This window comes from Canis lupus, chromosome 15 (genome assembly GCF_003254725.2).
Source record: "Canis lupus dingo isolate Sandy chromosome 15, ASM325472v2, whole genome shotgun sequence".
In the NCBI taxonomy this organism is placed as follows: domain Eukaryota; kingdom Metazoa; phylum Chordata; class Mammalia; order Carnivora; family Canidae; genus Canis; species Canis lupus.
This window is the reverse complement of record NC_064257.1, coordinates 34,047,070-34,069,006: the sequence shown is the minus strand read 5'-3', so window position 1 is coordinate 34,069,006 and position 21,937 is coordinate 34,047,070. Positions and strand designations below refer to the sequence as shown.

The 21,937-nt window shown below is 41.9% G+C and overlaps 1 protein-coding gene and 1 long non-coding RNA gene across 10 annotated transcripts in view; one reads left to right on the top strand and one right to left on the bottom strand.

Moving 5' to 3' along the window:
- Positions 1–21,937, bottom strand: part of CRADD (CASP2 and RIPK1 domain containing adaptor with death domain) — a 177,049-nt gene that overhangs the window by 17,864 nt on the left and 137,248 nt on the right.
- On the top strand, positions 4,004–21,810 carry LOC112654864 (uncharacterized). 9 transcript variants are annotated; one of them, XR_007402173.1, is made up of 9 exons: positions 4,006–4,280; positions 4,560–4,666; positions 8,129–8,381; positions 13,936–14,173; positions 15,047–15,271; positions 17,231–19,496; positions 20,365–20,439; positions 20,622–20,740; positions 21,091–21,802. It is a non-coding gene; the product is annotated as an uncharacterized LOC112654864 (long non-coding RNA). The 9 variants fall into 9 exon arrangements; XR_007402171.1 differs by having other exon boundaries at positions 4,005–4,280; positions 17,231–20,439; positions 21,091–21,808; XR_007402170.1 differs by having other exon boundaries at positions 4,005–4,280; positions 17,231–17,318; positions 17,785–20,740; positions 21,091–21,807.

The window sequence follows — 21,937 nt, the reverse complement described above, 5'->3', positions numbered from 1 at the left end:
ATATTGTCAAGGTTAAGTGTAGGCAGCTACCCACTCTCCATACTGAACTGGACCACACCCATGTTTAATTTGAAGAGAGTTAGACAGATTCCAAGATGTTTTCTGGATAAATACAGCAAACTGAGGCTGATTCCAGTCTTCATCCTCTCTAATACTTAAGGAAATGAACAAAAAAAAATAATAAAAAATAGGTCGACAAAAAAAAAGATGGCAGAACCACACTCTAATTCCTGATTCCCTGAGTCTGTACAGATTATCCAACAAACTTAACTGAGAGGTTCACTCTAATATTCCCAAATCTGGAGGGGAATGAATTAAGTGTTATTTTTTTCTCTTCTGACTTCAGTAGACTGAGGATGGTAACTCAGAAATGTGAACAAGACCTGGCTACCCTGAACAGAAGTCACAAGGCATTTCATGAGGGCCCACAAAGGACCGCTGGACACAGGTGTTAAACATTGCAACAAACAACTCAGCTGTGCTCACCCCTGCCCTGAGTCTTTTGCCCACATGTGTCCTTAAGTTCAAGGGAAGGAAACAGCCAGTCCACAAGGGGTCACAGAGGAGAAATCACCCCAGTAATATCAGAGCACCAAAGGCAGAACCCAGCTGCTCCATAATGAGCAAGATGGAATGATATGATGGCAAATGGGTAACACACTAGAGTGACAAGAGATTTACAAAGGGAACATTATGTAAAAAACAAACAAACAAAAAACCTGACATAAAAACCCAAAAATCCATAGTTCCCCAAAGTAAGAGAAAGTCTTCTGTCATAAAACAACTTAATAAGAGTATAATAGGAACATGAATACAGTAAAACAATAATAATAATAATAATCAGATAGTCCAATAACAAAATAAGATTTTAAAAGGAGCTTCTCGGGGATCCCTGGGTGGCTCAGTGGTTTCGTGTGTGCCTTTGGCCCAGGACGTGATCATGGGGTCCTGAGATCAAGTCCCACATTGGGCTTCGTGCATGGAGCCTGCTTCTCCCTCTGCCTGTGTCTCTGCCTCTCTCTCTCTCTGTGTCTCTCATGAGTAAATAAATAAAATATTTTTAAAAATAATAAAAGCAGCTTGTCACTCATGGGTGGAATTTAAGAGACAAAACAGAGGATCACAGGGGAAGAGAAGAAAAAATAAGACAAAATCAGAGAGGGAGACAAACCATAAGAGACTCTTAATCCTAGGAAACCAACTGAAGGTCCCTGACAAAAGGGGAAGGCAGGGCGAGGCTGAGAGATAGGGAGGAGGCCACAGAATCAGGCTCACAAAAATCCCCAAAGTCCTGAGATATAAGGACACCAGAGATTTCCTTAAACCAAAGCGAGGTGCAGTATAATACAGCAGTGAGAAGCTTCCGTGCTCAGGGCCCTGCCGTCCCCATGCTGGGCACAGACTGACCCGAGCACTGCCATGACACTCTGCAGGGCGCTAGCCCTTGGCCACCCCCCTCCTGCACTTGGAAGGGCCCGAGCCTGGCTTAGTGCTCTGCTGCCGTCACCTTGCAATTCTTCATCCTGCTCCAACAGGCTCTGCACCTGCATTTTGTGCAGGGCCCCACAAATGATGTAGCTAGTCCTGCTTAGAGAACTGGAGGGGTTGTGCCAAAAACATGTTCTGTCCCCAGAGCCTAACACGTCGTGTGCTCGTAAATATTTTCGAAATGAATGAACTTCACTTCCACAGTCATGTGGGTGACAAATGCTCATACTTCTGCTTTTACCTAAACTTCTACACTTGAAACTTACAGAGTTAGGATGTGCCTTAGACTTTGAATTTTTGAAATAGGACATATACAATTTTCTACAAAATCTCCACACAGAAGAAGCAAAGAGAGAAGCCAGCAGCTAGGCGACTTTTCTACCTCAGTTTCTAATACCTTGGCTCCATCTATACACATGGTTATGACCTCGATCCCCTCACACTCACTCACTCACACACACACGCGCGCACATATACACCTTTTCCTGAGGAGGTTTGGGACTTATTGGCACTCTGAAGAAAACAAATTTATAGCACATACGAAAAAAGCAATTCAAGGGTGTCTGGGTGGCTTGGTCAGTTAGCATCTGCCTTTGGCTCAGGTCACGATCCAGGGGTCCTGGGATCGAGTCCCGTGTCAGGCTCCCTCCTCGACAGGGAGCCTGCTTCTCCCTCTCTCTCTGGTGTTCCCCCCACTTGTGCTCTCTGCCTGTCAAATAAATACATAAAGTCATTTTTTTAAATAAAAAAAAGCAATTCGAGTACAATTCCTGAAATCTGTTGGAGTAACAGTAGACAAGTAAGAGACACATTTGAAAAAACATTCTGACATACATTTTTTTGTTGTGGTAAAATATACATAGTATAAACTTTACCATCTTAGCCACTTTAGACCTACAGCCTAGTAGCATGAGGTACATGCACGCTGTTATGCTGAACACATCATCCGTCTCCAGGCCTTGTCATCACCCCCGACTCAATACCCAACAATCGGCTCCCAGTCCCTGCTGACCCCCAGCCCCTGGTAACCACTGTCTACTCTCTGCTTCTATGAACTTGACCATTCTGAGCACCTCACATAAGGAGAATTATCAAATATGTTTTCTTTTGTATTGGTTTTGTTTTGCCTCATGTAATGTCTTCAAAGTTCACCCCTGTCATAGCCTGTGTCAAAACTTCGTTCTTCTAAGAGGCCAAGTAACATTTCACTAGGAGTACAAGCCACATCGTGTTTATCTATTACCTGTCAATGGCCATTTCGGTTATTTCAGATATATTTTTAAAACAAATATATAGGGTGTCTGGGTAGCTCAGTTGGTTAAGCGTCTGCCTCTGCTCAGGTGATGATCCCTGGGATCCTGGGATCGAGTCCCACACTGGGATCCCTCCCCCACAGGGAGCCTGCTCTTCCCTCTCCCTCTGCCTACTGCTGCTCCCTGCTTGTGCTGTCAAGTAAATACATAAAATCCTTTTAAAAAGTAAATTACACATATATATATATGTATATATATACATTATATATATATACACACACATAATTTTTTATACTTCCTTGAAAGCTTTTCCATTTTACAACATGCAGCCGAAACCTTGATGATGATGGGGCTGATTTCTCTCAGCACTCGTGAGCTAGCCAGCACTTCCTGCTCATATAGCCTAGGAGATCTTCTGTGATCGTGAAGAGAAAGGCACAAGAAAGAAGAAAGGTAACCTCTCTGGAGGTAAGCCTTTGGTCACACCTGGGTTTATCAGTAGTGTATCAGAAATGTCCACTGCACACCCACACAGCCAGCAGGAACGTGAACCTTAAAAAAGGTTGCATGGATGCACAGATGCATTCATCAAGAGTTTTACAGCCCTGGAGAAAACCCAAATCACAGTATTATTTTGCCTTGAAGCTGACTCAGGCAAGTGAGATACGGAGCCTCTCTCAAGGAAAGTTATTTTTTCACTCCCAGAGCTTGTGGTGTATGTGGGATGAGGTGTGGGGTGAAAGAGTTGATGTGAATGCTCGCATCTGTGGCCTATCTATTATGGAACATGCCAACCTTGTTACCATATTATATTTACTCAAGTCGGTAAAGGCCTCAATAAACCAAACAACAATCCAAATATTGAACAACAGTGTCTGGTGGGGTCTGGTGATAGTTTTCCTTCCTTCCTATTTCTGTTCATCTATCACATATTTGTAGAGCACCTACTACACATGTGGCAGCCATCCTTTTAGTCACGACAAAAGTGAGCAAGCCTGGGAAGGAGGCCATACACTTGCAAACAATAAACAGGCACATAAACAAGATGACTTCAGAGCGTGCCGGTCCTACCAGGGACATAATGGAGGAGATATGAGGGTGAAGGTGCACCACTTCCTTGTTTGGACTTCCTCCTCCCTATCTCACGTGTTTAGTAGTAGCTAGATATTCACATCCAACGCTCTGAAGAGAAATCTAATCTGGAAATAGAGATTTAGAACTCTGCGTGGCACGTGAAGTCATAAAGGGGGATGAAGAATCTTGGGGAATTATGTGTTATAACAAGACCAAACACTGATCTCTAGAGACATCAACATTCCAGGGTGAGCACGGTAGGAAGAAACAGAAAGGGAGAGCCAGGCATGTCCAAGGAGAGGGAGAGTCTTTGGAGAAAGGGTGTGGCCAACAGGGCCAACCAGAGATCCGCTACCAGAAGTCCCACTGCAGATGTGGCTGGTGATTCAACCACTGGCTGGCACTGGTTGTTACCCAGGCAACGGCATCCTGTTCTTTGAATAGGTCTGGCTTTGCTGTGTGGAGGTAAGGGGAGGGAGGGGGAACGAGGAGATGGCAGGGGTGTAGGACACAGAATCGGCAAAGGTTTCCCGATGAAGATTAGCCTCAGCAAAATTCTACAGAAGTTGGCCAGTTGCCAAGATTGGAGGAGAAAATATTCTAGACAGAGGAGTAGCAAGGGAACATCCTGGCAACTGCCTGCCCTCTACTGTGCCCGGACTGTGGGGGAAAGTCATGAGCACACAGAAGACTCCAGTGTGACGGACTTTCCGTCTTATTCCAGAGTTGATGTTTTCTTTCAAGGCAATAGGGATCCACCAGGACATTTCAAGCAGAGGGCTGATCTGCTTAAATTTGCATCTTGGGCTGATCACCCTGGCAACAGAGAGAGGCTGTTGCATTAATTCAAGGTGAGAAATTACTAAAGCCTGTGGCAGTGAGGGGGATTTGTGATATACCGAGGAAAAACTTTCAGGGCGTTTTACATTTACCGGCAAAATTAGATGTTGACGCCCGAAGTCAGGCTCTACGGCCAGGACTGCTAGTAACAGAATTTCCGGTCATTAGCTGGGCACATGGCTCCCCAACATAAGAGCTGCGTGTCCCACCTTCCTTGCAAGGGCCACTAAGTTGTGTCCAATGACTTGGAGGTGCATGAGTCACAATCTGGGAGCCTTCTTTGTAAATCACCTACTCCCTACCCTTTGCCCCTCTTCGTTACCTTTTCCTCCTTCCTCATGGAACTGGGGCAACCATCTTGGACCCTGAGAGGACCATGACCTTAAGAATAGAGGTCAAACATAGCAGAGAAACAAGACAGAAGGAGTTTGGGTCCCTGAAGGCTTCTTGGAGCAGAGCATCCGTGTTGAGTAAGGGACAGGCAGGGCTGGGGAGGGAGGGTTAGGTAGGGGGCCATGGAATCAAGCTCACAAAAAATCGCAAAAATGTGGAGATGAAAGGAAATCAGAGATAAACAAACCAGACCATCTTGTCCCAGGTGTCAGAGGTGGGGTCTGGTTATAACAGCTACTCTACTCAGGACCAACAGAGAAATACTAGACCCTAAAAGGGAAATGGGCCATTAAAGATGTTATCTCTAGTTCTTACTCAATGGTGCTATCAATAAAGATGATAAAAGGATTTAGGTTCCTTGGTTAGCTTTCAATAAAAGATCCACCCTACAAGCCCCCAGTGGCAGCCCTGTGGGGACCCCTCTCACTCCTGAGAGCTTTCTCTGTTTCCTAGCTTAATAAAACTCTACAGCTTTACTCACTCCTTTGTCCATGAGATTCATTCTTTGACTTCATGAGACAAGAACCTGGCTCTCCTGCTTCAGCTGGAGAGGATGAGGGTGGGGGGATGAGGTAACTGGGTGATGGACATGAAGGAGGGCACATGACATAATGGGTGTTATATAAGTCTGCTGAATCACTGACCTCTACCTAGGAAATAAAAAATACATTGTATATTAATTGAATTTAAGTAAAATTTTTTAAAAATAAGCTTATATAAAAATGATAAACTGAGGACCAAAACAGCATCATGAAATTCATAAATAAATTGGAAACACCAAAGCATAGAATTAACATGATTTAAATTTATCTATATTCAGGAAAGACTTAAGGTAAACAGAGATAAAAGGCAGAATTTAAAGTATTTGGAGAGAAATGAGGACTATGAAGGACCTCATCTATCACAGTAGAGAGGAAATCAACACTTCTCTAAAATGGAGATGGCAGCAGTCAGGACAGACTGTTCTCTATGGTAGGAAAGAAGCCCTAAATCGCAGTGACTTAAGAGAATAAGATTTCATTTCTCTCTCACACGCCCACCACTGTAGGCCCGCCTAGCTCTTCAGTACAGTACATCCAGGAGCTGGTTCTGCATTCTCTGCTGCATTGATACCATACTTCTCCCATTCACTTGGGCATCCATGCTCAATAAGATGCAAAGAAAAGAGATAAGAGATCGGGCAATCAAACACAGCAATCCACAAGTGACCTTCTGCTCACTTCCATTCCCATTTTGTGACTAAAGCAAGTCAGTCACAAGGTCCTACCTAACTTGAAGAGAGTGAGGAAATAGGATTCTCCTCCATCTCAGGATGCGGAGAGACCTGGGTGAAGAGCACTAATGTCTACCAAGAAACATTAATGGGGGAAAAGAAAAACAAAACAAGTTCTTTATCATCTCTTAACCACAGAAGAAAAAAACATTTCTAACCATGAAAAAAATCTCTTTATTCAATTTACAGTAATTTATTTGTATTCACTTACTTTCTTTTACTTTAGTTAAATTTAAATAAAATTAAATGTAAAAATCAGCATGTATCATATATTCCTACTTTTCTAAAAGCATTTTTTCTTTTCTTTCTTCCTTTCTTCCTTTCATCCACCTATCCATACATTTTCCCATCCATGCTTAAAGAGATGTCCAACAGGATGCACACTTTTTTTTGAGGCTTATTTCTAAGTGATAGGATTTGTGATCTTTATACTTTTCTGCACTCCTTGGATTCTTTATAATGAACATGTATCATTTTTATAAACATAGCAGAATCATTATTAGAATATGAATGAATGATAAATAACACTTTACCTTCTATTGTTAAGTCTTAAAATCACTAGACAGTAAAAAAAGAGATAAACGAAGCTTTACATTGCTATAGGAAAGGAAGGGGAATTAAAGGAATAGAAAATGTGGTATTTCATGATCATTATATCCTGTTTGAAATTATAAAATGGGTAAATGCTGATAGCTTCAGGCCATGTAGCTGGTTTGATCGGTTAACATGTAAAGGACATACATTTCTGTCTTGCCAATTTCTTTAAAAGTCTTCTGTATCTCATTCAGGATAGCTGTTGATAAATGTCAGGGTTGATACAGGTCATTCCCACCAAATATACAGCTGTTTGTTGAGTTTAAAAGAGATGCTCTACAGAAATGAAGGTTTTTTTTTCCTATTTAAAAATATGGACACTAAACACAAAAAAGAACAATTAATAAACTGAAAAGGAAAAATGATAACTTCTAATCATCAGAGCCCATTTATCCATTAGGCACAGTGGGGACAGGGATGAGAGAGCCCATGAGAGCCCACAATACTTTTTGAAGCCCATGAAAATGTTTTATTTTAAAATGAGAAGAAAACATGAGCTTTAGGTCAAAGACAATGTTTGAATACATAATAATATATTCATCTTTATAGCAACAGTCACAAAACATCATTTTTAATATTTTCTTATGGAGGAAGGGGTCACAAAGGCAAGAGTGCCTCCAGCCCATGCAAGTCATAATGCAGCCCTGTTTCTAGTATTTCTAAGTTACAAATTTACTGGCAGGTGGCAAAAATTACTTGGCTTATCGAAACATGCTTAAAAACTACCTTTTGAAATTAAAAAGAGTGTTGTTGTTGAGAGACAAAATTCCAAAGTGCCTTGTAGAGTATCCAGAGTGCGTAAGTCACGAAGGCAAAGTCTCAACATTAATGACAGCGCTGCTTTTTCACAGGCGATAAGCAAATGACTTTAAAGATTCCTTTATATGAACGTTCCATTATACAGATATGAATTCTGAGTTTTCCCCTTTTCTAAATAGCCAAAATGCACCCATTAATCACATTATTTCCCACATGTGACTGTTCTTAAAAATTTTCAAAATTGTTTAGAAATATCTGTAACTCAATTTTAGTCTTCAAGATCAAAACATCAACATTTAAACTGATACCCAACAAGCTGCCCCTAGGGTCCCTTGATATTATCTTTGCGGCTAGTGCCTGGCAGTAAAGAGTAAAGAGAGTTAATTTAAGAAGCTTTGATTGTATATTATAAATTATAAAATAACACCTCTGATAGATATGCTTTCCTTATCAGCACTAAACCTGCCTAGAAGAAGGATAAGATCACTAATGAGTGCTTACAGACAGCTGGCTCCAGACATCAAAAGTACATTTATTTGATGGAGTTCCACTGGGTTGAACCGCTTAGTGATAAGACCAAAGAAATAAAAGGAGGTGAAGATCATGTCAATTTGCCAAGCAAAATCTTTCAAAGCTATGACACAACAATAATCTTAAAAGTGAAACTTTCAGTCCTCTTACCAGCAACGGAGGCAGAGGGAGAGAAGGTAGGTTTTTTAAACGGCTGTCTTCCCACAGTCGGAAGAGACTATGAATGTGGTGATTAACATAATCAAGAATTAAAATAGTTTGGATTGATGGAATGATACTAACAAGATTTCTTTTGTGTTGGGATAAATGTGACATCCCCTCAAGCTCAGAAAATCAAGTATAAAGGTACAGAATGTTTTCAGCTTGTCTTAAAATGCAGTTCAGGAGGAGAGATTCAGATGTCTTAATTGCCTGCAAATGCAGTAGGAACCTAGCACACGCACAACACACACATACAAACAAACCAAAAAAATCACGTGAGTTTAGAGTCAGAAACAAGAAAGATGACAGTCTCACAGAACTAGCATTAGACCACTTCCCAATGAATGATCTAAGCACATTATATGGACAGAGATGCGGACCTCTGAGTCTCAGACATTATAGGGACCCTGATGCAGGGTCTACCCAAAGACATTCACGTGCAAGCACACATGACATCAGTGGAGGGCATCTGGCATCTGCCACAGTGAACTATGAGTTTTACTAAGACAGAAACTGTGTGTGTGTCTTATTCACTGTGAGGACCTAGTATGTGTCTCGTACTAACAGCTCCTAAGAAATATCCTTTAAGACCTTAGCTTTTAAAAATGTATGGAGGAGTTGTACATTATACAGGGGACACATTCCAAACAGCTCGCATAATGCCAGACTACCCTGGCAAAGCACAGGAGCACTGCCATGTACCAAGAGCTATGCACAAAGATCATTCCGCTTGGCTTCAGAACTTTGTGGTTTTTGACAAAATTCTAATTTTCTAGGAATTGCATGACTTCAAAGTTTGTGCCTAAAGTGAAACTTACTGTGAAATTTTTATCGATTAACTCAAAGATGCCTAACTTCACATAAAATGGAATGGTAGTCTGAAAACAGATATGTTGATTCAGCAAATATTAATTGAGGCCTACTATGCTGGTGGGTGCTTTTTAGTGCCTAATGATACAGCAGGGTGCAAATTTAGCTATTTATGCAAATTGTTTGCAGTATGCCAAAAGCACTTCCATGGAACTTTGGGCATGAAAACTACCCATCTAGACTATTTCATTTATTTCACCAGGAAAATAACTCAGGAAATAAAATCAGAGGAATTCAGGTCACTTGCTCATTCTCACAATTCCCTGGTGAAGAAGCACCAAAGAGTGATCTTTAGATGCCTATCCTAGTAGGTATTCAGTGTCTACTTATACTTGGAAGTCAGCAGCTGAAGTTAACAATTTATGAAAAGATCTCAGAAATAACATGGGGTCATCATTAAAGATTCTTTTAATCTCCTTGTTACTCTCAAAAACTGGAAAATCTTCCAGACTACATTTCTGTTTTTTAACCAAAAATTTATTTTACAAAAAATACATGTATCAGAAGCAGGTATGTGTGTGCAATACTGAATGAAAAGTTTAACAAAACAAAAAATACTTACCTTTAGTATATGATATCCTATTTTATTTTAATCCTGATTCAACCATTAAATTGATCTCACGTTCCACAAATAGGTAGCAAACAGAAATCTGATGAACATTGTTCTAGTGTACATTCAGCTGGCTAATTTCTAGTCTCTATTCAATAATTAACTCATATGTCACCTCCTCAGAGAAGCCTTTCAGAACTCTTCCAAGTATCATCAACCATGCCCTTCCAGGAAGCCTGAAATGAGGGACAGTGAGAATACAGCAGAGGAGCAGATGCAGGAGAGAATGGGAGGTGGCACTAGAATGTCTATGCTGCATCTAAGCCCCACACTAGATAGAGCAGGAGCCCCTTGACCACAGGGGCAGAAAGGATCCTTCCCACCACCAATCAATTTCCTGGGCACTGAGCACTTCCTAGCACAACATGAGTACTCAATAAGCAATTGTTGAAATAAATCCTTTAGGGACCTGATGATAGAGGTGACCCTGAAAGCAAATAAAAATGTCCATCCATCAGAAGCTGCGCACTGGTAGCCAATGGACTTAATTTGGCCCACAGATGTGTTCCATTTGGCCTACACTGTTCAAAAAACTACACAGACAGCATTTGAAAATTGGGAGCTTTCACAAAATTCCAGATTTGTGGCTTTGCTTGTCAGTTGAGCAGAGTCATCCTCATGCTGGTTACCCCCCAACATAAACTCTCTCCCACAATGCATGTGAAAGCCCAGTGGCTAGGCTGCTCTCCTTTGTCTGGGATGGCTCAGGCCCTACAGGTGTTTGATTTGTGACTCCAGTACCAAGCAACAGGCTACAATTGGTGAATGAGCCTGTAGCCATTGGGGGAAAGAAGAGAGCATAGCAAAAGGGAGCTTTCTCTCTCCAGAAAGCACAGATCCTCCCAATTATCTGTGATCTTTTCCCAGGGGTGAAAAACTGCCTGAGATAATTGTCTTATTCTCTGCCTCTGGGAGGAGATTTTTTTTTTAAGGGTAAATTTATAGGAAATAAAGACCAGAATTAGAACATTTTCTTTTTCTTTGTATCCTTTGGCACTGAATAACACCATTTTGCACAGGTGGGTTTTCAATAAACTTGGAAGTGAGACTGTGGAAAATTTTTTAAATTCTGTACTGGTCTCAACATTCAAGTTGTTCAGATATAAAAGTGATGTTTGAATACCTTCCTTCCATGGACACAGCCCCATGAGAGCCCAACAACTCTCAATCGAAATCACTTTCAATCAAAATCCCAGCATATTTTTAAATAGGAATTGACAAGCTAATTCTAAAACTTATACAGAGATGTGAAGGAACTACAATAGCTAAAATAATTTCGAAAAAGAACAAAGTTGGAGAATTACACTACTTGATTTCAAGACTCATTCTTAAAGAAATGAAGAAAGTGTGAAATTTGTGAAAAGACAGAGAAATAGATCAATGTGATGGCCTAAAGTCCAGAAACAGATCTACACCTATATGAACGATAAATTTTCAACACAGGTGCATAGGTAATCCAGCAGAGAAAGGAGAGTCTTTTCCACAAATGATGGGGAAACAATCAGCTATATAGATGCACAAGTGAAAAGGAAAAGAACTTCAATCTACACTTCGTGCCATATACTAATTTTAACTCAAAATGGGTCAGAGTCCCCAATGAAAAACCTGTAACTATATTAACTTCCTGAAGAAAACATTAGCTGGAGAACATGTGCAACATTAGCTTAGGTAAAGATTTCTTAGAAATGACACCAAAAGCAAGACCCATAAGAAAACAAGATGTCATCAAAATGTAAAACTTCTGTTCTTTGGAAGGTACTACTAAGAAAATGAAATGACAAACTACAGATCGGAAGAAAACATTTGCAAGTTATACATCTTGCAAAGGACTTACATACAGTACAAAGAATTCTCTAAACTTAATAAGAAAACAACCCAATTTAAAAATGCCGAAGATCTGAGCAGACACTTTAGCTAAAAAGATATAGAGATGGCAAATAAATACATGAAAAGTGCCCGACATCGTTAGTCAATGACATGCAAATGAAAACCACAGTGAGATACCACTATATGCCTATTAAAATGCTGAAAATTAAGACATATACAATGTTGGAAAGGATGTGAAAGAATTCAAACTTTCAGGCCCTGCTGGTGGGAACATATAATGGGATAACCACTCCGGAAACCAGTATGGCAGTCTCTTAAAAAGTTAAATATACCTACCACAAAACCCAGCAATTCCACTCCTAGGTGTTTATCAAAGAGAAAGCAAAGCCTGTGTCCATACAAAGACTTGTACGTGAATGTTCACAGCAGACTTATTTGTAAGAGCTAACAATACAAGTGTCTATCAACAGTGGAAAAACACCAACAAGTGAAAAAACAAACTCTGGTATATCTGCACAATGAAATACTATTCTGTAACAAAAAGAGAGGAAATATTGATATACACTCAACATGAACGAATCTAAAAATAACTGTGCTGAGTGAAAGAAGCCAGGCAAGAAAGAGTATTGTATATGTTCATTTTTAGAACATTCTATAAAATGAAACTAATAACAGAGAGCGTGTTTGCCTGGGGATGGGGCAGAGGAAAATGAGGATATTTTGGGGGGTGATATGTTATTTGGTTGTAGTGATGATTTCGTGGGTATATATATGTGTCAGAACTCATCAAATTATACACTAAGAATATGTGCAGTTTACTGTACGCCAATTATACCTCAATAAAATGATTTGTCTAAAAAAACAAAACAAAACCGAAACAATGGAACAACACTCAGATATGCTGTCTCCTTCTTGTCCCCTAACCCCACATCACTGTATTAGGTCCTCTTTCCTAGACTTTCCCATAGCACTGCCCACTGACCCCACTGCAGCCTTTGTCACTGTGTATAGTTATCATCTAGCCATTAAGTTGAGCCATGTGAAACTGCCAATGTTCTACCATTTCTGACCTAAAAATGGCAATCTCACATGGCTCAACCTAAATGCTTTCTTATCAACCATACCTGATGGCGAATTCTCTGAGGTTCAAGGACAGTCTGGCCCAAGGATGTTTCCTAAGTGAATGTGCTGCCACTCTGGAAATCCTTTTCTCTCCAGCTAGCCCCTCTCTCTATTGGGTCATCACAAGTAGCCAAGAAAAAAGGCTCTGGGGACCCTACCTTTACATACTCATCCCTTTTATCCACTTAAAATCACTCAAACACTCTGTACTGTAAAACCTCCTTTTTGCATAATTTGAAAACTTCCCATTTGAAAATGATCTTTCAAAGCAACAGAAATATACCCCTAGGTGCTGGAAGCAGAGGATGTAGCTTTGAAAATGTAAAAAGTGTTAAACATTTAAAGCAACCATAAATCAAAGGAAAACTCTGATTCCAGACATCTCTCTGAGGAAAAATTCCAGAGGCTGCAGCACTTTAAAATAATATCATGTGCTCTGGCCCCAGCCTTGGCTGCTTCTCCCTTGGAACAACAAAGAGAACGGTGCCAGCTATTACAGGCGGTCTTGTTATATAATGCAGTTAATCGCACATCCTCTTCCCTATGGGGTTTAACCCAAGTTTCACAGTGGTCCATTTTATTTAGCATTGATAGTTTTATTCGTTTCATATTAAAGAGATCTTTCCACAAAATTGGCTGCTCTCTCAGCCTTGGCTTGAGAAGGAAAAATAGATCTGAATTAAAAATCTGTGCAACAGATGGACCTCAGTTACAAAAAATATCTCTGGCTTCAGAAGTTCCTCACAGAGGCAGGTGTGAAGCCTGTTAGTAAGTTCTTGGCTTTCAGATTTTCCTGAAGACAATGAACCCTTCCATTTATGCATTTAAGGCAGAACAGAACATAAAAACACAGAGCTCCATAAATACGTGTCAGATGCTGGGGATGCATTCGCCTCACTAATTTGGTCATTTCAAAGGAACTCTGCTTTTATCAATGGGAAAAACAATACCACGGGGCAGGATGGAGGAGGAGGGAGGCCACGGCTGGCTGCTGTCCTATGTGGCTGGGGCCCTGGGCAGGGAAGGGTCTGAGAGGTGGGGAGAAATGTACCTGACAACGTGCTTACTCTTCCTTGCTGTAACGGCTCTCTCTCTTCCAGGAAGGGGCTGAGAAAAAGCTGCACCAAAGAGGTTCTCCTGGCCTCCCTATTTCCCCTCCTAGCTACTGGGTGGATAACAGAGAAGCAAGATAAGTCATTTCACTTTCCACTATGACTACTGTGACAAATGCCCCACTCCAAGCTTATCAGTGGTTTCAAATACAGCCCTGGGTGGTTTCAGAAAGTTCTCATGTCAGTGCATTCCCTCCCTGGATCACTTTAAAACAGAAGAGGAAAGGTAATGAAAATACTATTAAAGCCATCATCATGGGACAGGTGTTATCATGGTTTTCTTTCTATAAAGAAGGTTAATATTAGGAGAAGCTGAATGACTTTCTCCTAATCACCCAGCCTAAGAAGCGACAGCCTAGTTTCAAACCCTGGTCTGTCTGGCTCTGGGATCTGCTCTCCCAATGAGTCTCTGTGCTCTGCTGTCTCATCTGATGAGAAGATGAGTGTCGACAAATCCTTTGAGAAAGAAAGACTGCTGGGCAGTAATTTTGTACTGGTTCAAATATAGTTCCCAAACTGTCCAGATACCCAGAGACACCTATTAAATGGTTGAGCCCAGAGCCAATGTGGAGATTGTTAGCAGAGAAGAAATTACTCATTTTATGGCCTTAGTGTCAGGGGAAGGTGTATTTTAATAAATAATATAATGTAAATAATAAATATTTATTTAATATATAATACATGGTTGATGTAAAACAAGCCCCTGGTAATGTTTATCTGACTGAAAAGACAATGTGAGCATTTACGTGACAACAAGATGAGTGGGTCCAAAGGAACACTTCCTGTCAAGTGTCCCCACCAACATGTTCTATTTGTCTTAGTGGCAGCTGTCACCTCCTGCCAGTAAGTCACATTTCTTAGACAGAACGGCCTCCCCTCACCAACGCAGGAGATACAGACACCACAACCAGCATCTAAAATTTTGGCAAAGGAATACCGAGACTTCCCAAAGTGAGCACCTTCAGTAGAAGGCGAGGTTTTAACCTCAACTATGATATGACATTCTAAAGTATTCTTCAGTGTTGACACAATAGTTCCATAAGTAATCTGAGCTCTGGCAAACACACTCCAAGTAATTTTTTTGAATTTCTTTCTCCAGCAGCAAGGTACAGAAAGAAAGAAGAAAGAAAGAAAGAAAGAAAGAAAGAAAGAAAGAAAAGAAGAAAAGAAAGAAAGAAAGAAAGAAAGAAAGAAAGAAAGAAAGAAAGAAAGAAAGAAGAAGAAAGAAAGAAAGAAAGAAAGAAAGAAAGAAAGAAAGAAAGAAAGAAAGAAAGAAAGAAAGGGAGAGAAAAGAAAAAACTCAAACAACAACAGAAAACCGCATGTAATATTCTTTTAGCTTACTTACTGGCAGCATTTTGTGTGTGTGTGTTCCAAAGAGCATAGAAACAGCTTTTATGGTTAGAAAATTGAAGTGCTATCAAACCTAGGAGATTATAGGGATGAAAAACAAAACAGCTTATCTACATATGTCCCATCTGCTTTTGGTTTTGTGTTTTGCACAATCAATTACTGGAAGCATTGGAAAGTATGCTGAGACACTGAAAATGAGACCCAGGGTGTGTCACAACAGTGACCTGGAGGTAGGGTGATGCTGCCTGAGAACCTGCACCAGAAGTCAGAGACTCACATGAGAGTTTCCAGGAACCATCAGTGCAGGATAGCACAAACAAAAACACAACACTCACCCAACTGGAGCCAGTGTTTTGGAACATGGTAAAAAGCAAATTGCCAACCACTGGGGAATCGCCATCCATTTCATTATTTTTGTCAGTGTGGGTCACTGTGTTCTCCGCAACTCAGTATTTATACTGCACAAAGCAGTTGCTCCGAAGCTGCTTGGACAGCAGGCTCTCTGCTATTTGATAATTTCCCAGACTTGTGCAGCTGGGGTTTTGTGATGGCAGCCCTTTATAGCAGGGTCTCTTCGGGCCACTCCTTTCCAACAGCCCTGCTTCTTTCTCCTGGGGCAATCCACCCTTCCCAACCGCTCTCTCTCTCATTACCTACTTCTACGCCCCGCCCCCCCCCCCCCCCAGTCGCACTTTTAATGCAATCCTTCACCACCACTCCTGCCAGAAACCCCATGCAAAGAAAAAGGCCTCGCTTCTAAAGAGACAAGTTAAGACAGAGGAGAATAGCAACAGATTCACACTTCAAATGAATAAAGCAAATGCCTGAACTGAGGAGGTATTGTAAAGAAGGAACATTCTTAAGCCGAAAAGAACTTGGTGGCAGAGGAATTCTTCATAGAAAAAGAAATGTATTTTTACTCTTGTTGATCCAACCAATGGAAATACGTCATTAGTGGAAGTAATTTAGACTGAATTTTGAAAACTACTTTTGCCTAAGAGAAGGGAGGGGACGGAGATGGTATTAGTTATTTTTTATTTTAATTCCAGCATAGTTTACAGTGATATATTAGTTTCAGGTGTACAATATAGTGATTTAGCAATTCTACGCATCACCCAGTCCTCATCAGGATACATACGTGTACTCTTAATATCTATCACTTTAATATCTATTCACTCGTCTTCCCCACCTACCTCACCTGGTGTTAGTTATTGATCCATTACTCACTTTTTTAGTATAGTGTTTATGGAAACAGATAAAAGCCCCAGGGATTCCAGAAATGAAATCAACAATGTGAGCCTAGTCTTCAATGAGCACATTTCATTTGCATCAAAAGGAGATAACTATGAAATCATAAATCTGATTTCCTCGTTGAGCAATGGCTCAGAGATTTGAAAGAGAGGATTTGATTTCTACATCTATGTCTAGAGGAAAATATTTCTCGTACTGATAAAATATTCTAATTGCCTTGGCTTAATCATAAGAGAGTGTTAATGTATGCAAAAATTCCCAGATACACTTGAATAAAGATAAAAGTATAATTAAGTACCATTAAACATTTTTAGACTTCAATGGGAAACAAAAAAGAGAATAATACAAGCGAGACAAAGCCCAGAAGGTGAAAGCATGTTACACCAACACTCCCCCACCAGCCCCTCTGTCCCAGCTTGCCTTTGGAGATACGTCCTGTCACTTTGGAGATACGTCCTGTCATTCCATTTACCTCCTTGTGCACAGCCTGCCTCTTTGTAGCTTAGGAAAAAGCAGCCCAGAGTTGCCATGAGGATGATGTGTTATGTCACTCGGGACTCAGAATAGCTTCATGGCAGCTTTATGGCAATAATTCACTGTGGGACAAAGAGTATCCAGCAGGATCTGCTGGCTGTCATGGCTAATTTCCCTATGTATGATGTGATCTCTTTCCCTAAAGAACACAAGAAGACTTTATCGGACTCAAGGCTCTGAGGCTAGGTTTCATCCAAGTTCCTCTTGATTGGCCAAAGCCATCATTTGCCAAGGTAAACTGCCAATTTCCCTTTTTGCAGCAATTGATCTGTCCGTGGTAATTTTCAGGGTGCGACAGCATGGTATGGGACACGGAGCCCAAAGATTTGCTCTCTGGTCCTTTTCCTGCCACTGACTGACTCATTGCTGTCTACATCTCGATTTCCACATTCTGGGAAAGGTGGCAACCCAGCTGGCTTTCTGCAACCCCACAAGGAAGAGGCTGTTCCCTTCTCAAAAACTCTCCAGATTTTATTTTCCCTGTTCTTTCCAATCCTCCCTATTTCTCTACTTTGCTTATTTGGGCTACAGTCTCATGCAGCGTAGGTGATATTCATAGAACACCATCCTGGTCCTCCAGACTGTCTGTGCTAATTTTCATGTTACTACAGATATAAGCAAAACAACTAAAGGACACATTGGCTAGCAATCACAGCAGAAAGAATAATTAACCAAGTGGCATAGTATGTTTCTTTTCAGTCTTCAACTGAGAGGCAGTTGTGATTTAGTAGCGACAGCAGAAGCCACAAGATGGTTCAAGATCCAGTATAAGACTTGGGAGACTGGCACACGACCCTTCTAGCCTCAGCTTCCTTCCTGTCAAATGCAGGCACTGAATGAATTTAGGGGCTGTAAAGGCAAGTATCTGCCAGGGCCTCTAGGGGTCACAAATCAGTACAAAATATGGAGCAGTGGGAGCTACGTGTGGAGGCCGAGAAAATTAAGGCCATTCCACCTTAAGTTCAGCGTTAGCACAAGTACAGCCATCTCAGGCCCCTGTGAATAAGCGCTGAACTTTACCTTACTTCAGTTACAGGAAAAAAACAGCTTAACGCCCTAGAAAGCCCCATATTAGAATGAAAACAGAGCTCAAGCCCCATGGCAGAAAGTCCCCTATCAGAATGAGAACAGAGCTCAATGCCCTTGAAAGCCCCATATCAGAATGTAAACAGAACTTGAGAAATTCCTCCACTCCTTCTGGAGGTCCCCTAGACCAGCCCATAAAACTAAGCTGGAACCCACCTCAGCGTCCAAGTCCCTGCTCCGCTGTATCGGGTATACTTGGACCCAAGCTCGAGCTTGCTAATAAACCCTCGTGCGTTTGTATGTTTGCGTGTCGGCTCCTTGGTGGTTTCTTGGATTCGCAATCTTGGGCACAACACTAGGGTGCTCAGCATCATCTATCACCCTGGGACGGGGAGGACCCAATGTCTCCACATCTTCTAAACTTTAAGGAGAAGCCAAGAATCCCTATTTCAGATGAAATCTCAATTTTCAATTAGGGTCAACTAAATATTGTTTTTAAACAGCCTGTCTACAGGCTGGCTCCAGCCCTTACATGTTCAGTCTATGGCCTCTGTAGTAGGCAGAGGGCCTCTCATTTCTCTCTTAGAGCTAATAGTCCCTGATCTACCCCAGAGCTAGTTTTCACAGTAAAATCTCTTATCTGGTTAATGGCTATTAATACCAATTAAATATATTCAAATGATGGACATTACTATATCATTGCAGATGGAACCCAGATTTGATTTAGGGCAACACAAAGCCATGAAAGACTGGGGGTAGGGGTGATATTGGAAAGAAGTGTGGTGTGATCCAATTTACATTTTAAAAAATCACTCTGTTTGGAAGAAGGAACTGGAAAGAAGAGCCAGTGCACATGGTTGAGCAGGTGTTGAGGCACAAGGGCACCAGCCCAGGGAGCAAATGAGGGGTGAAATCCAGCCTCGGTCTGCTTATAAAGGCCTGGCCCCAGCTGCATCATGTTAGGTGGACAGTATGCTTTTTTCTACACCAAGCTGCTCTGTGGGCTCTCTGGCCTGGGGACAGAGGTAAAATCAGTAGGCCAGTGGGAGTGTTACTGCAGGGGAGAGAGAATGAATCGTTGAAGTAGAAACCAGTCACTAGGCAGTGACTATGGAGAAAAGTAGAGGGACTCTATTTTTTCTCCAAAGAGGTGGAATGGACATCTGTTGTTGACTGATTAAACATAAGGACCAAGACAGAGGCATCAAGGATAAGTGACTGTCCAGTTTCTATGTGGAAAGGCTGGGTAGCTGGTATTTGCCACAGCTGGTACTGAAATGGAGAAGAGCTGAAGGAGAAGCAGGTAAAAGCAGGATCCAGAGATGAAGTCTGAACATGTTAAAAAGAAGATGCCTGGGAGATATCTCAGTGGAAATGTGAAGCAGGTAACTAGACAGATACACAGACCTCAAATGAGCTTGGGTTAGAGAATAAACCCATTCAAACGCTAGAGTTTTCTTTGTTATTTCCCAAGGTCCCATGTGGGGTAACTCTAATTTAAAAGAAGGTAATGGGGGATCCCTGGGTGGCTCAGCGGTTTGGTGCCTGCCTTCGGCCCAGGGCATGATCCTGGAGACCCGGGATCGAGTCCCGCATTGGGCTCCCAGCATGGGGCCTGCTTCTCCCTCTGCCTGTGTCTTTGCCTCTCTCTCTCTCTCTCTCTCTCTCTCTCTTGTGTGTTGTCTTATGAATAAATAGATAAAATCTTTAAAAAAAAATAAAAGAAGGTAATGTATATATTCAGGCCGATTTTCCACCACTGATTCTGCTTTGGTTACCTGGTGCAATGCACCATCTGTTCCCTGCCTTCTTAGATGCAGCCTCAAACCCTTACAGACTGCTAACTATATAGCAACCTGCTCAGTTCTTGAATCAGCCAGATGAGGTAGGTACCATGACGTCCCCTCTTTCTTAAATGGAGAAAGAGAAGCACAGAGACGTGAAAACTTGCCCAAAGTCATGCAGGTGGTAAGTGCCTTCGTCAGAATTTGAGATTCAGGCAATTTGGCTTTCACCTACCACATGTTAAGTCTTACTGCCTCTCAAACCTCTGAGATAGTGTCCATGGCTTCTTTTATTCCACACTAAATACTCCTGGTTCCTCACTTGAACTGGTGCCTGGATCCCTTATTCACTTTATTTTTGTCACATGAACTGGTTTCTAGACACCCCCCATTAGTTTTATTTTCCTGCTCTTGAACCACTGAAGTTTGCTGGCATGGACCATGTATATGAATGAGTCTTCTCTTCTAGACGAAGGGCAGGAAGCAGGCCCTGTGTTTATTCTTTCCGAGTCCTTTACAAAGCTGCCAAGTGTGCGCACACAAGGTAAGCCCTCAAATAAGGACAGGGCCAGACCGAGTCAGGATAATAGGTCTGCCCCTGTGGATAAGAAGAGTTGGCTGGGAATATATTTCTATCTGTCACAGCCCTAATTAAGGGGAAAGACCTTATCGTGTGGCTAGAGATGTCAACATCATGAATTGGCTAATTGTTCCCTCTTGCTGCAGACCTTCTCCAGTGTTGTCTCCAGGTCAGGGCATGGAAGCTGGAGGGCACCTTGGCTGCACCACGGGACATGACTATGTGTACCGCACAGCTGTTCTGGGGCCGGACCACCTCTCACAAGGTGTTTGGTCCTGCCCTGTCCTCGTGGGGTGTTTTCCTGGGACAGGGTTGCTGCCCCCTTCAAGACAGTGGGGCAGAGCCCCCCCTTCGCCTCTCTCACTCTATGGTTTCCTTTTCTGCCCTGTTCCCCAGACATGCGGACAGCGAGAGAATACCCACCGTCTGTCTGCTCCCTGCCAGGGGCCTGGGAATGCTCCTTTGTGCTGTCGCTAGGCAGCTCCTGGCTCACCCTTGCCCCCCAACCCCATCCCCCCTGAGAGTGCAGGTCTTGCTACTCAGCAAACCCTGTGTGTCCCTCCCCCAAGGGGCCTCTAACATTTCTACTGCTTCTCACCTCCCACGCTCTGATAGGTCAAGAAAAAATTGATCCAGGAAGGGAGACTACCCAGAAGACAACACAGTGGCCCAGTGTCTATATCCAGACCCAGTGGCTTTGGTTATAGAAGTGAAGTGGACCAAATACGGGTCCTTACTGAACCTAAAGGCTAAAATTGTAAACGTAACTGCAAGTCTCATTTCATCCCCCTTTCCTGAGACTGACTCAGGAAATGAGAGGACGGTTCTTATTTCCACTGCGGTTACTTTTGTGGATGTGTCTGCACCTGCGAAGGCAGGCTTCAGAGCTCTGCCAACCATCAATGCCAGGCTGCCGTTTAATTTCTTCTTTCCATTTGTTTGACAATGCTCACATGAAAGGATGCACTGGTTCCTCATACATGCGAAATGTGGGAAGTACGTCTGATGAGATTTAATTTTATATACAACTAGAAAAAAAAATGCCTGGCCTGTGCATCAGGCATATCCCTATTTGGGAAATACAGGCCTCAGATGATCTAACCTATGAAAGAAACTGGGAATATGTGCTGCCTCTGAGGAAGTGGCTGAGGACAAGGGGCCAGGCCTAGGAAGAGAGGCTGACCTTTTTCACTAAATGCCATTTTGCATCACCTCCTCTTTAATAATAAATACTGAAACTTTTCAACAATAATCTAACTCTCCTAGTTCTGATTCCAAGTGTGTGAAACAACCTTCTGATAAAACCCTGGCTGCTCACACAAGGCTTTCTGTGGAAATAAAAATATGCTGACCTGCAAACATAAATATGAGTCCTTTTAGGAGAAATTTTTCTTCCAGCACACTAATGAACAGGTACTTTGATTTACACATTAGTCTCTCCTAAGACCGGGTGTTATGAGTC